This window comes from Melospiza georgiana, chromosome W (genome assembly GCF_028018845.1).
Source record: "Melospiza georgiana isolate bMelGeo1 chromosome W, bMelGeo1.pri, whole genome shotgun sequence".
NCBI classification, from domain to species: domain Eukaryota; kingdom Metazoa; phylum Chordata; class Aves; order Passeriformes; family Passerellidae; genus Melospiza; species Melospiza georgiana.
In genome coordinates, this window is record NC_080464.1 from 27,725,567 (window position 1) to 27,742,070 (window position 16,504).

Genomic DNA, 16,504 nt, shown 5'->3' on the forward strand with positions numbered 1-16,504 from the left:
AATTAGCTGTTATTGATATTAAGGATTGTTTTTTCCAAATCCCCTTGCACCCTGACGATGCACCGCGTTTTGCATTCTCAGTCCCTTCTATTAATATGGAATCCCCTATGAAAAGGTACCATTGGACCGTTCTTCCTCAGGGATTAAAGGTATCTCCAGCTATTTGCCAGTGGTATGTGTCTTCCCTGCTTTCCCCAGTACGTGCAGCCGCAGAGAAGGCCATCATCTATCATTATATGGATGATATCCTTGTGTGTGCCCCCAATGATGATTTACTCACGCATGCGCTTGACCTAACGATCGATGCATTGATTGTTGCAGGGTTCGAGCTCCAGGAAAAGAAAATTCAAAAGATGCCACCTTGGAAGTATTTGGGCTTAGAAATTGGAAATAGGACCATTGTTCCTCAAAAATTAGAAATCAATCCAAAGATCAAGACCCTTGCGGATGTCCACAGGTTGTGTGGGTCTTTGAATTGGGTAAGACCATGGCTCGGTCTGACTAATGAAGACCTTGCCCCTCTTTTCAATTTATTGAAAGGGGGAGAGGACCCAGGTGCTCCTAGGTCTGTTACCCCAGAGGCACGGAAAGCTCTAGAAAAGGTTCAGATTGCAATGTCCACAAGACAGGCCAACCGATGCCGGCCTGACCTGCCATTCAAATTTATCATCCTAGGTAAGTTGCCACACCTCCATGGAATTATTTTCCAGTGGGAGGAAAAACAAACACCTAAGGCAAAGAACACACCAAAAAAGGACCGGGACCAGAGGGACCCTCTCTTGATCATAGAATGGGTTTTCCTCAGTCACAAAAGGTCCAAGAGACTGACAAAGCCTCAGGAGCTGGTAGCAGAACTGATCCGGAAAGCAAGGACCCGGATCAGGGAGTTAGCAGGATGTGATTTTAAGTGCATTCACATTCCAGTTGAGTTAAAATCAGGACAAAATACTGTGAAAATACTGGAACAATTGTTTCAAGAAAATGAAGTGTTGCAGTTTGCTCTGGATTCCTACTCAGGACAAATTTCGGTAGCGCGGCCCGCTCACAAATTGTTCGAACAAGATGTTCAATTTACCTTAAAACTGAGAAGTGCTCTAAGTAGGAGACCTTTAAAAAGGGCTCTAACTGTCTTCACAGATGCATCTGGGAGGTCCCACAAGTCTGTTATGACTTGGAAGGATCCTCAAACCCAGCAGTGGGAGACAGACATTGCTGAGGTGGAAGGTTCACCTCAGGTTGCTGAATTGGCTGCGGTTGTTAGGGCCTTTGAAAGGTTCTCAGAACCATTTAATCTGATTACAGACTCTGCATATGTGGCAAGAGTAGTATCCAGGGCAGATCAAGCAATACTGCAAGATGTGTCTAACATCGCACTTTTCGAATTGCTCTCAAAGCTGGTAAAGTTAGTCACTCACCGAGAGCAACCATTTTATGTGACGCACGTCAGGTCACACACTGACTTGCCAGGGTTTATTGCTGAAGGCAACAGAAGGGCAGATGCTCTTGCTGCACCTGCAGTGATGGCCACTCTCCCAAATGTTTTTGAACAGGCAAAAATCAGCCACCAGCTTTTCCACCAAAATGCACCTGGCCTGGTTCGTCAGTTTAACATCACTCGAGAACAGGCCAAAGCGATTGTGGCCACATGCCCAAATTGCCAACAACATGCACTCCCTACAGTGAGTACGGGAGCAAACCCAAGGGGACTGAACAGTTGTGAACTGTGGCAAACAGATGTAACAAACATACAGTCTTTTGGACGGCAGAAATATGTTCATGTTAGTGTAGATACCTTTTCTGGAGCGGTCTATGCTTCTGCCCACACAGGAGAATCATCTATTGATGCTACTAAGCACCTCTTGCAGGCTTTTTCTTTCATGGGCATCCCCAAGGAGCTGAAAACTGATAATGGGCCTGCTTACAAATCCAAGGAATTCGGGAGCTTCCTGCAGCAATGGGGAGTAGAGCACAAAACTGGCATCCCCTACTCCCCTACAGGTCAAGCCATTGTAGAAAGAACTCACCGGGATCTTAAAAGGGTCCTGGACCAGCAACAACAGGTTCTGAAGGTGGAACCTCCCATCATCCGGTTATCCAGGGCGCTATTCACAATAAATTTTCTGAATTGTTCTTTTGAAAGCCTAAATCCACCCATCCTACGCCACTTTGGGGGGAGCAATCATAGGTTAATTAAGGAAAAACCTCCAGTTTTAGTAAAGGACCCTGAGACTTGGAAAATGGTGGGACCTTACAAATTAGTTACTTGGGGACGTGGATATGCCTGTGTGTCCACCCCCTCTGGTTTAAGGTGGGTTCCTTCCAAATGGGTAAAGCCCTATGTTCCCAAGGTCTCAGAGAAATTTGCAGAAGCACCCCAGGTTGCTCATGCTGCCTGGAGAAGAAAACGCCGCCCGTGTTCTCTGGAGGAAATTCCATTTAAGCCTCCTATCTGGAATAGTTTATAATATATGTTTGTTTCAAGTTTTTGTACCAGTTTAGATCCCACTGTTCGTGTGTAGCCTCGAGATGCCACGAGACCGAGCCTGCTTCTCGTCCTACTCGTGATCATCCCACCTGTGACCTCCTGCATAGTTCCTCAGCCCAAACCACATATGGACTACCTTGACAGCGGCTCTCAGACATCAACAGAGAAACTGACAACTGGCTGAATGGACTGTTCAAAGGCTGGGGACTCTCGGGCTGGTTGGGATCTATTCTGAAAACTGTGTTTTAGTTCTGCTTATTTTAGTTATAGTTATTGTAGTTTATAGCATTGTTTTTGGACTAATCAAACGCATGGTGCTCAAGTTAATTTCAAGCTCATTTCCCCTCCTGAAGTCTACCATTTGGAAGCCCTCAGTGCTCCAATAGATGACCTGGAAGCCTCAGTAGAAAACACTGACCCTCCTGTAGAGGAAGAACTGATTTACCAACCATGGTTTAGCAATCATTCTGCACCACAAACACAGTCCTCTTCTTTTTAAACAAAACTAGGGGGAGATGTTGTGGTGTGCTGTATTGTCCCATTTTGGCCTTCCAGGTCACTTTCCCAGGTGTGCCTATACGTCTATCCCTTCCCCCTTGCCCCCATGCTGAGTGAGTCCTGTCAATCAGGCTAAACGTTCCAGCAAGGCGTCGTGTGGTTGGTCAAGTTCAAAGGATGCCACTCAGGCCCAGGGGTCATTGGCCTGTCTGGGTGTCATCTTCCCCTGAGACCCTGCCCCTCTCACCTGGTTGGTGGCTCACCTGTACCTCCCCTCCCCCTGTCCCTGAGCTTAAAAAGGTGATCAGACCATGCGGTCCTTGTTCTGTTGGAGCAGCTCCTCACGTTCAGACCGCTGTAACCATGGAATAAACCTCTGGACATTAAACCCTCCAGCAGAATCCTCTCCTTTTTCTCTTCACCATCGCCTGAAGCTATCCTCTTGAGGTAAACGGGGTCCTAACAAGCCTGGACTTGTTCAGTGCCCAGCTGCAACCACCAGCAAGCCGAGGTATCTCTGCGGTGAAACACCGCAGTTGCTGCCTTTGGCCCAGCAGCGAGGGTCAGACTGGCCCAGGCACAATCTTACTGGTAATATTGGGAGCTTTTTTTTTCCAATAATAGATTCTCCAGTTTATCTGATCCCAAAAATGAAAAGAAAAAGCAGACTGCAGATTTAAATCTTGCGTATTCGCTTTAACCCAGATAAGTAAGTTTTTAAGCTCAGTTTTTGAAATTTCAGAGTGACCTTTTTCTTGTAACATTGTCTCTAATTGATGAAAAACATCCCATTCAACTTCTGATAAATTCGTTCCCATTTTTGTGCTCTTTTAATAATTTTCTTTTTCTCTATTTTTCCTCCCAACGTCACCCAAGCGCTCTCCCGAGATAAGCTACTTACAATTTTCTTGGTTTCGGCGGGAGAGATGATACAGTGTCCTCCTTGTTAACACTTGGGTCTCCGCGGCTGGTGCTTCCACGATTTTTCTTTGTTTTTCTTCTATTCTACGTCCTCACACGGGGCAGCAATATGCGAGGGACGGGACAGGTATAAGTCCAATGGTGTCAGGAACCCACGCCTTAAAAAAGGAACCCACTAGGCCGTGGCAAAATATCCAAATATGGATAACATGGTAACCAGACCAGTGAAGAGATTTTTGCTTTTATTTCCAGCACATCAGTCTCAAAATACAAAATGGAGACATGACAGCTCACTGATCCACACCAAAAAATGTCTCCTTCAACAGGGCTCATACAGCAATACATAAAATCATCTCAGACTAGAATTCAGCCAATCAGACACAGAAAACACATCTTGACAAGCATTCTATCCAATCTTATAAAACATAGGTAATCGTAGCTAAAACAAAGACTAGTTGATAAGAGACAAAGAACAGAGTTCTATTCATGCTAACCTTCTAAAGATACACATTAAATAACCTTGTTTCCATCCTAAAGCCAATTCTACAGAAGCCTATTGTTATTTGTCACGTCTACTGCTTGGGAAACTTTTCTGCTTGCATGGAAAACTTTTTCTGCTTGCATGGGAAACTTTTCTGCAATGCTAACAAAACTCCAGTCTAAGGCCTACATACTTCTTTTTAACCATTTCTTAAAAATCCTCTAACCTTATGGATTCCAACATTTCCCCCTCTCTGTTTGACCCAGAAGCTTTCATTTTCTTGTCGCTTGCTATTTGCGTTTCATAGCTCTATTGCAAAATTTCTGCTTATTATCTGCTGAAGACCTATTTTCACTAAACTGAAGCATTGCTATATTACGGCACAGCAACTTAGTGCTGTGAAGACCCAATCCCTGAAAGAGATATGTTTGGCAACAGTCACAAGGCATCGTTCAAAAAACTCTGGTCGATTCCAAGGCCTTAATTCAAAACCTTCGTTCATGTCAATACCCTCATCTACTGCTTTCGTGAGATTTCGTACACTCTCTGTGCTTCTACTTCCTAATTCTCCTGCTTGAATGGCAAAAACTTCTCGGACTGTTTTGTTCATCATTCGCCGAACACAACAGAGTATACAAGGTACCACTATCAATATCAGTATTAGAACACCTAATATGTCAAGACCTATCTTGCAAAGTTGCCTTAGCCAAGGTGCAAAACTGCAATTTTGATACAAATCATCCAACCAGGAACCTCCGTCTTCTTTAATTTGGGCTGTCAGATCCTTTAATTTTTGAATGCTTTTGTGAATGGACTCAGAATGATCAGACAAATTCATACAACACAAACCTTCCAATTCCTCACAACCATGTCCTTGTGCCAGTAAGAGAAAATCAATGGCTGCTCTGTTTTGAAGAGTAGCATGTCTAATACTATCAACATTGGTCAACATATCACTGATTGCGGAGGATGTGGCATTAGCTTGTTTGCTCAGCCAACATCCAACTCGATCTAATTGTCTCAATGCCACAGCTGAAGCCAATTGGGGTAGAAATATACCTGCTGAAACCCTTCTGGCGGCATTCCAAGGCATAAAATCACTCTGACAGTTCTCATCATAATGAGGAACAGCTCTCGTTTTCCTTTGTTTCTTTTTCATCACTGCTTTGGCAGTGGGGGCAATTATGGTAAGCATACCAATGCTGCAAGGGCCACCTTCAAGGTGGGCTGGAATGCCTTGCCAACCTCTGTCTCCGCAAATGATCCAATACCCTTTTGGCAATTGCCGTGGAGATTGGTCCGTCTCCAGAAACACATCCCAACTGTTTGAAACATTTGCTGCCCTGAGAAGTTTCTTGGAACAAATGTTCCAATTGAAGGAAGGACTGTTTCCATTGTCAATTCCACCTGGTTTACCATTGGATTCTTTTCTGACCAAAGGAAACTCTTTCACTGGCACACCAACCAAACAGGTTGAGAAAGGCTTTTCTGGTTCCGAATTAGACAGACATATAGTATCCGATCCGGCAGCCTTGGCTAAGGTCACCCAAACATTCGTCTTCGGTTGATCCTCAGGCAAATCTGCACGACAAAAAACAATTAAAATCAAGCAAAACAAGTATACCATTTGATTCTGCCCCATCTCTTTCAAGAACTAAGTTTTGGCAGAATTCTTTCTAAACCAAAACAAGAACCTAAATTTTCAGCCAAAAATTAGCTTTGTTAAACAAACATTCAGCATTTCATTCGTATACTCATAAATAAAAATTGGCACAAAATCAGAGTTCACGGGTTCCACCGATGCACAATGAACGTCAGGCACAAGAGGCGTCAGGCGAGACCCGGGATCCTTCCATTCGGTCTACGTCTGCGTACTCGCTTCCTCAGTTCTAGGCTCGACAACAGGTTCTGAAGTGCGATACGGTTTGACGTTTTTGGCAGGAACCCACTTAATTCTTCCAGCACCTGTGGAAATAGAAGCATACCCTTTGCCCCACGTTATTAATTGAAACGGACCTTCCATCTGTCCAGAGTCAGGGTTTCTAATTAGAAGAGGAGGATGTTCTTTCAGTTTTGCCTGTGTGCTATTTGAAAAGTGTCTAAAGATTGGTGGATCTGGTTCTGTACTTTTACTATTTAGAAAATTAAAAACATACAAAGCCTTACTCAGTCTCATCTGTGGGGTGATTTCCGTTCCCCCTCTCTGTTGATCTAATATGCGTTTTAAGGTTTGATGTGTTCTTTCAATGATTGCTTGGCTTGTGGGAGAGTGGGGAATACCAAAAATGTGTCGAACACCCCATTCATTTAAAAATGTGGCCAATTTTTGAGATATGTATGCGGGGCCATTGTCAGTTTTTACTTCTTGGGGTATACCCAATGAAGCAAAAGCTTGCAGGAAATGATGACAGGCATGGCTGCCAGTATCACTTGTGTGAAGGGAAGCAAAAACTGCACCAGAGAACGTGTCTATGGAAACATGAATATTTTTAAATTTACCAAAAGAAGGCTATTTAGTAACATCTGTTTGCCACAACTGTAGGCTTTGTAAGCCTCGGGGGTTGATTGCTCCTGTAGAAACAGGAGGTTGTACCAATTGACAGTCAGGGCAAGTATGAATGATAGCTTTAGCTTGACTTTAAGTGATTTGGAACATTTGCATGAGTGCTTGTGCATTTTGGTGGAAAAAGGCACGACTCAATTTTGCTTGTTCAAAACTATTTGGCAATGTGTTAGAAATGACCATTGTCAGCTTGTCCGCTCTTGCATTTCCTTCCACTAAAAATCCAAGAAGCGAAGAATGCGCCCTAATGTGAGAAACAAAATATGGATTAGTTCTATATTGCAAAGTTATAAAAAGACATGAAAGCCAACGATGTAAAGTTTCATTACTAACATCCTTTAAAATGGAACCTTCTATTCTCCTCACTACATTAGCAACATAAGCAGAATCTGTGACCAAATTAAAAGGCTGAGGAAACAGCTGAAAAGCTCAAACTACTGCAGCAGGCTCAACAATTTGAGGGGATCCCTCTACTGTTTGAATATCAGATTCCCAAACATTAGTCTTTTGATTAAACCAAGTCACAACGGACCTGTGGCTTTTACCAGAGCCATCAGTGAAGAGAGTCACAGCATGTAAAGGTTCTTCACTAAATTTAGGTTTTTCTCTGAAACTCAATTTTGCTTGCAGTAGTTTGTGAGCTGGATAGTGTATGGAACAAACACCTGGAAAACCTAAGAATGCATATTGTAAATCATCAGAATTTTGCATTGCCCAATTGAAATAATCATTTTTCAATGGCAAATAGATAACTGAAAATTCTTGACCTGCCAAAGTTAACAATCTGGTTCTAGCCTTAATTATAATGTATGCAATCATTTCTAAAACTGAGCAAATGGTCTTTGAAAACCTGTAGGGAGGAAAATCCCATTCCATTATTAACAAAGGATCTTGCTCTGTGGAATCCCACTGGAAAATGAGACCACAAAGCTGCTTCTTCTCTCCTAAGATTGCAAGAAAGAAAGGATTTTCAGGAACGCAGCGATGAGCTTGTCTTTTTTTTTGAAGAGCTTCTGTGACTTTGTCGAGAGCAGCACGAGCTTCAGGGGTTAAAGTTCTTGGCGAAGTGATGTCGCAACTTCCTCTCAGCAAATGGAAGAGCGGACTCAGTTCATCATTGGTGATTCCCAACATCGGTCTGACCCAGTTGATTTCTCCTAGAAGTTGTTGTAACTCTTGTAGGTTGTTGACTCTGGTTCGGATCTGAATTTTTTGTGGTGTTCTTGTCGTCTCAGTCATCTTCCATCCCAGGTACTTCTAAGGTGAAACTTGTTGAATTTTCGTTGCAGAGATTTCAAGTCCAGATTTTTGAATTTCAGCAACAACACAGTCGCGAGTTTCTTCCATCTCTTTCTTTCAAAGGACTCCACCCTTAAAGCCAATTTTTCTTTCTCTGTATCTATAGATTGACAAACACCAGAACAACCATGGTTTTGCTTAACTGAAAAAGAGTTCCCTGGAACCACAATTTCCCGAGTGGAAGCAGCCACCTCAGCCTCCACCCCAGGCCCAACAGAATCCAATTCAGGTTTCAGTGTCCCCGCACAAACAATTTTAGGAAGTACAGTCACTTTTTCATTTCCATCTTTTACACACTTTGTTCCATCCCCCTTACAAGAGTCACATATTTTTACATTAACAGAACAACGCGAAGAAAAGTCCGAAAGAGTCTCATTTTTTCCCAGAGAGAGAGAAGAAAGATTTTGTTCAACAGAGTTCAAAGCAATACTTTCAGCATTTGCAACAACACTTGTAACATTCTCCGATACACACACAGTCTCTGGTTTACTGGAATTTCGTGAGAGAGAACCAGAAGCTCTGTTTTCTGAGTCCAAGTTGATCTTATTTTTATCACTTTGTTTAAAAAAGCACTACAACAGCGCACTACAAACCGGCACAAGTTCTCTTAAGCTTTCATCTTTTTTGAGAGAGACTAGATTATAGATTCTCCAGTTTATCTGATCCCAAAAATGAAAAGAAAAAGCAGACTGCAGATTTAAATCTTGCGTATTCGCTTTAACCCAGATAAGTAAGATTTTAAGCCCCGTTTTTGAAATTTCAGAGTGACCTTTTTCTTGTAACATTGTCTCTAATTGATGAAAAACATCCCATTCAACTTCTGATAAATTCGTTCCCATTTTTGTGCTCTTTTAATAATTTTCTTTTTCTCTATTTTTCCTCCCAACGTCACCCAAGCGCTCTCCCGAGATAAGCTACTTACAATTTTCTTGGTTTCGGCGGGAGAGATGATACAGTGTCCTCCTTGTTAACACTTGGGTCTCCGCGGCTGGTGCTTCCACGATTTTTCTTTGTTTTTCTTCTATTCTACGTCCTCACACGGGGCAGCAATATGCGGGGGACGGGACAGGTATAAGTCCAATGGTGTCAGGAACCCACGCCTTAAAAAAGGAACCCACTAGGCCGCGGCAAAATATCCAAATATGGATAACATGGTAACCAGACCAGTGAAGAGATTTTTGCTTTTATTTCCAGCACATCAGTCTCAAAATACAAAATGGAGACATGACAGCTCACTGATCCACACCAAAAAATGTCTCCTTCAACAGGGCTCATACAGCAATACATAAAATCATCTCAGACTAGAATTCAGCCAATCAGACACAGAAAACACATATTGACAAGCATTCTATCCAATCTTATAAAACATAGGTAATCGTAGCTAAAACAAAGACTAGTTGATAAGAGACAAAGAACAGAGTTCTATTCATGCTAACCTTCTAAAGATATACATTAAATAACCTTGTTGCCATCCTAAAGCAAATTCTACAGAAGCCTATTGTTATTTGTCACGTCTACTGCTTGGGAAACTTTTCTGCTTGCATGGAAAACTTTTTCTGCTTGCATGGGAAACTTTTCTGCAATGCTAACAAAACTCCAGTCTAAGGCCTACATACTTCTTTTTAACCATTTCTTAAAAATCCTCTAACCTTATGGATTCCAACATTTCCCCCTCTCTGTTTGACCCAGAAGCTTTCATTTTCTTGTCGCTTGCTATTTACGTTTCATAGCTCTATTGCAAAATTTCTGCTTATTATCTGCTGAAGACCTATTTTCACTAAACTGAAGCATCGCTATATTACGGCACAGCAACTTAATGCTGTGAAGACCCAATCCCTGAAAGAGATATGTTTGGCAACAGTCACAAGGCATCGTTCAAAAAACTCTGGTCGATTCCAAGGCCTTAATTCAAAACCTTCGTTCATGTCAATACCCTCATCTACTGCTTTCGTGAGATTTCGTACACTCTCTGTGCTTCTACTTCCTAATTCTCCTGCTTGAATGACAAAAACTTCTCGGACTGTTTTGTTCATCATTCGCCGAACACAACAGAGTATACAAGGTACCACTATCAATATCAGTATTAGAACACCTAATATGTCAAGACCTATCTTGCAAAGTTGCCTTAGCCAAGGTGCAAAACTGCAATTTTGATACAAATCATCCAACCAGGAACCTCCGTCTTCTTTAATTTGGGCTGTCAGATCCTTTAATTTTTGAATGCTTTTGTGAATGGATTCAGAATGATCAGACAAATTCATACAACACAAACCTTCCAATTCCTCACAACCATGTCCTTGTGCCAGTAAGAGAAAATCAATGGCTGCTCTGTTTTGAAGAGTAGCATGTCTAATACTATCAACATTGGTCAACATATCACTGATTGCGGAGGATGTGGCATTAGCTTGTTTGCTCAGCCAACATCCAACTCGATCTAATTGTCTCAATGCCACAGCTGAAGCCAATTGGGGTAGAAATATACCTGCTGAAACCCTTCTGGCGGCATTCCAAGGCATAAAATCACTCTGACAGTTCTCATCATAATGAGGAACAGCTCTTGTTTTCCTTTGTTTCTTTTTCATCACTGCTTTGGCAGTGGGGGCAATTATGGTAAGCATACCAATGCTGCAAGGGCCACCTTCAAGGTGGGCTGGAATGCCTTGCCAACCTCTGTCTCCGCAAATGATCCAATACCCTTTTGGCAATTGCCGTGGAGATTGGTCCGTCTCCAGAAACACATCCCAACTGTTTGAAACATTTGCTGCCCTGAGAAGTTTCTTGGAACAAATGTTCCAATTGAAGGAAGGACTGTTTCCATTGTCAATTCCACCTGGTTTACCATTGGATTCTTTTCTGACCAAAGGAAACTCTTTCACTGGCACACCAACCAAACAGGTTGAGAAAGGCTTTTCTGGTTCCGAATTAGACAGACATATAGTATCCGATCCGGCAGCCTTGGCTAAGGTCACCCAAACATTCGTCTTTGGTTGATCCTCAGGCAAATCTGCACGACAAAAAACAATTGAAATCAAGCAAAACAAGTATACCATTTGATTCTGCCCCATCTCTTTCAAGAACTAAGTTTTGGCAGAATTCTTTCTAAACCAAAACAAGAACCTAAATTTTCAGCCAAAAATTAGCTTTGTTAAACAAACATTCAGCATTTCATTCGTATACTCATAAATAAAAATTGGCACAAAATCAGAGTTCACGGGTTCCACCGATGCACAATGAACGTCAGGCACAAGAGGCGTCAGGCGAGACCCGGGATCCTTCCATTCGGTCTACGTCTGCGTACTCGCTTCCTCAGTTCTAGGCTCGACAACAGGTGCTGAAGTGCGATACGGTTTGACGTTTTTGGCAGGAACCCACTTAATTCTTCCAGCACCTGTGGAAATAGAAGCATACCCTTTGCCCCACGTTATTAATTGAAACGGACCTTCCATCTGTCCAGAGTCAGGGTTTCTAATTAGAAGAGGAGGATGTTCTTTCAGTTTTGCCTGTGTGCTATTTGAAAAGTGTCTAAAGATTGGTGGATCTGGTTCTGTACTTTTACTATTTAGAAAATTAAAAACATACAAAGCCTTACTCAGTCTCATCTGTGGGGTGATTTCCGTTCCCCCTCTCTGTTGATCTAATATGCGTTTTAAGGTTTGATGTGTTCTTTCAATGATTGCTTGGCTTGTGGGAGAGTGGGGAATACCAAAAATGTGTCGAACACCCCATTCATTTAAAAATGTGGCCAATTTTTGAGATATGTATGCGGGGCCATTGTCAGTTTTTACTTCTTGGGGTATACCCAATGAAGCAAAAGCTTGCAGGAAATGATGACAGGCATGGCTGCCAGTATCACTTGTGTGAAGGGAAGCAAAAACTGCACCAGAGAACGTGTCTATGGAAACATGAATATTTTTAAATTTACCAAAAGAAGGCTATTTAGTAACATCTGTTTGCCACAACTGTAGGCTTTGTAAGCCTCGGGGGTTGATTGCTCCTGTAGAAACAGGAGGTTGTACCAATTGACAGTCAGGGCAAGTATGAATGATAGCTTTAGCTTGACTTTAAGTGATTTGGAACATTTGCATGAGTGCTTGTGCATTTTGGTGGAAAAAGGCACGACTCAATTTTGCTTGTTCAAAACTATTTGGCAATGTGTTAGAAATGACCATTGTCAGCTTGTCCGCTCTTGCATTTCCTTCCACTAAAAATCCAGGAAGTGAAGAATGCGCCCTAATGTGAGAAACAAAATATGGATTAGTTCTATATTGCAAAGTTATAAAAAGACATGAAAGCCAACGATGTAAAGTTTCATTACTAACATCCTTTAAAATGGAACCTTCTATTCTCCTGACTACATTAGCAACATAAGCAGAATCTGTGACCAAATTAAAAGGGTGAGGAAACAGCTGAAAAGCTCAAACTACTGCAGCAGGCTCAACAATTTGAGGGGATCCCTCTACTGTTTGAATATCAGATTCCCAAACATTAGTCTTTTGATTAAACCAAGTCACAACGGACCTGTGGCTTTTACCAGAGCCATCAGTGAAGAGAGTCACAGCATGTAAAGGTTCTTCACTCAATTTAGGTTTTTCTCTGAAACTCAATTTTGCTTGCAGTAGTTTGTGAGCTGGATAGTGTATGGAACAAACACCTGGAAAACCTAAGAATGCATATTGTAAATCATCAGAATTTTGCATTGCCCAATTGAAATAATCATTTTTCAATGGCAAATAGATAACTGAAAATTCTTGACCTGCCAAAGTTAACAATCTGGTTCTAGCCTTAATTATAATGTATGCAATCATTTCTAAAACTGAGCAAATGGTCTTTGAAAACCTGTAGGGAGGAAAATCCCATTCCATTATTAACAAAGGATCTTGCTCTGTGGAATCCCACTGGAAAATGAGACCACAAAGCTGCTTCTTCTCTCCTAAGATTGCAAGAAAGAAAGGATTTTCAGGAACGCAGCGATGAGCTTGTTTTTTTTGAAGAGCTTCTGTGACTTTGTCGAGAGCAGCACGAGCTTCAGGGGTTAAAGTTCTTGGCGAAGTGATGTCGCAACTTCCTCTCAGCAAATGGAAGAGCGGACTCAGTTCATCATTGGTGATTCCCAACATCGGTCTGACCCAGTTGATTTCTCCTAGAAGTTGTTGTAACTCTTGTAGGTTGTTGACTCTGGTTCGGATCTGAATTTTTTGTGGTGTTCTTGTCGTCTCAGTCATCTTCCATCCCAGGTACTTCTAAGGTGAAACTTGTTGAATTTTCGTTGCAGAGATTTCAAGTCCAGCTTTTTGAATTTCAGCAACAACACAGTCGCGAGTTTCTTCCATCTCTTCCTTTCAAAGGACTCCACCCTTAAAGCCAATTTTTCTTTCTCTGTATCTATAGATTGACAAACACCAGAACAACCATGGTTTTGCTTAACTGAAAAAGAGTTCCCTGGAACCACAATTTCCCGAGTGGAAGCAGCCACCTCAGCCTCCACCCCAGGCCCAACAGAATCCAATTCAGGTTTCAGTGTCCCCGCACAAACAATTTTAGGAAGTACAGTCACTTTTTCATTTCCATCTTTTACACACTTTGTTCCATCCCCCTTACAAGAGTCACATATTTTTACATTAACAGAACAACGCGAAGAAAAGTCCGAAAGAGTCTCATTTTTTCCCAGAGAGAGAGAAGAAAGATTTTGTTCAACAGAGTTCAAAGCAATACTTTCAGCATTTGCAACAACACTTGTAACATTCTCCGATACACACACAGTCTCTGGTTTACTGGAATTTCGTGAGAGAGAACCAGAAGCTCTGTTTTCTGAGTCCAAGTTGATCTTATTTTTATCACTTTGTTTAAAAAAGCACTACAATAGCGCACTACAAACCGGCACAAGTTCTCTTAAGCTTTCATCTTTTTTGAGAGAGACTAGATTATAGATTCTCCAGTTTATCTGATCCCAAAAATGAAAAGAAAAAGCAGACTGCAGATTTAAATCTTGCGTATTCGCTTTAACCCAGATAAGTAAGTTTTTAAGCTCAGTTTTTGAAATTTCAGAGTGACCTTTTTCTTGTAACATTGTCTCTAATTGATGAAAAACATCCCATTCAACTTCTGATAAATTCGTTCCCATTTTTGTGCTCTTTTAATAATTTTCTTTTTCTCTATTTTTCCTCCCAACGTCACCCAAGCGCTCTCCCGAGATAAGCTACTTACAATTTTCTTGGTTTCGGCGGGAGAGATGATACAGTGTCCTCCTTGTTAACACTTGGGTCTCCGCGGCTGGTGCTTCCACGATTTTTCTTTGTTTTTCTTCTATTCTACGTCCTCACACGGGGCAGCAATATGCGGGGGACGGGACAGGTATAAGTCCAATGGTGTCAGGAACCCACGCCTTAAAAAAGGAACCCACTAGGCCGCGGCAAAATATCCAAATATGGATAACATGGTAACCAGACCAGTGAAGAGATTTTTGCTTTTATTTCCAGCACATCAGTCTCAAAATACAAAATGGAGACATGACAGCTCACTGATCCACACCAAAAAATGTCTCCTTCAACAGGGCTCATACAGCAATACATAAAATCATCTCAGACTAGAATTCAGCCAATCAGACACAGAAAACACATCTTGACAAGCATTCTATCCAATCTTATAAAACATAGGTAATCGTAGCTAAAACAAAGACTAGTTGATAAGAGACAAAGAACAGAGTTCTATTCATGCTAACCTTCTAAAGATATACATTAAATAACCTTGTTGCCATCCTAAAGCCAATTCTACAGAAGCCTATTGTTATTTGTCACGTCTACTGCTTGGGAAACTTTTCTGCTTGCATGGAAAACTTTTTCTGCTTGCATGGGAAACTTTTCTGCAATGCTAACAAAACTCCAGTCTAAGGCCTACATACTTCTTTTTAACCATTTCTTAAAAATCCTCTAACCTTATGGATTCCAACATTTCCCCCTCTCTGTTTGACCCAGAAGCTTTCATTTTCTTGTCGCTTGCTATTTGCGTTTCATAGCTCTATTGCAAAATTTCTGCTTATTATCTGCTGAAGACCTATTTTCACTAAACTGAAGCATCGCTATATTACGGCACAGCAACTTAATGCTGTGAAGACCCAATCCCTGAAAGAGATATGTTTGGCAACAGTCACAAGGCATCGTTCAAAAAACTCTGGTCGATTCCAAGGCCTTAATTCAAAACCTTCGTTCATGTCAATACCCTCATCTACTGCTTTCGTGAGATTTCGTACACTCTCTGTGCTTCTACTTCCTAATTCTCCTGCTTGAATGACAAAAACTTCTCGGACTGTTTTGTTCATCATTCGCCGAACACAACAGAGTATACAAGGTACCACTATCAATATCAGTATTAGAACACCTAATATGTCAAGACCTATCTTGCAAAGTTGCCTTAGCCAAGGTGCAAAACTGCAATTTTGATACAAATCATCCAACCAGGAACCTCCGTCTTCTTTAATTTGGGCTGTCAGATCCTTTAATTTTTGAATGCTTTTGTGAATGGATTCAGAATGATCAGACAAATTCATACAACACAAACCTTCCAATTCCTCACAACCATGTCCTTGTGCCAGTAAGAGAAAATCAATGGCTGCTCTGTTTTGAAGAGTAGCATGTCTAATACTATCAACATCGGTCAACATATCACTGATTGCGGAGGATGTGGCATTAGCTTGTTTGCTCAGCCAACATCCAACTCGATCTAATTGTCTCAATGCCACAGCTGAAGCCAATTGGGGTAGAAATATACCTGCTGAAACCCTTCTGGCGGCATTCCAAGGCATAAAATCACTCTGACAGTTCTCATCATAATGAGGAACAGCTCTTGTTTTCCTTTGTTTCTTTTTCATCACTGCTTTGGCAGTGGGGGCAATTATGGTAAGCATACCAATGCTGCAAGGGCCACCTTCAAGGTGGGCTGGAATGCCTTGCCAACCTCTGTCTCCGCAAATGATCCAATACCCTTTTGGCAATTGCCGTGGAGATTGGTCCGTCTCCAGAAACACATCCCAACTGTTTGAAACATTTGCTGCCCTGAGAAGTTTCTTGGAACAAATGTTCCAATTGAAGGAAGGACTGTTTCCATTGTCAATTCCACCTGGTTTACCATTGGATTCTTTTCTGACCAAAGGAAATTCTTTCACTGGCACACCAACCAAACAGGTTGAGAAAGGCTTTTCTGGTTCCGAATTAGACAGACATATAGTATCCGATCCGGCAGCCTTGGCTAAGGTCACCCAAAC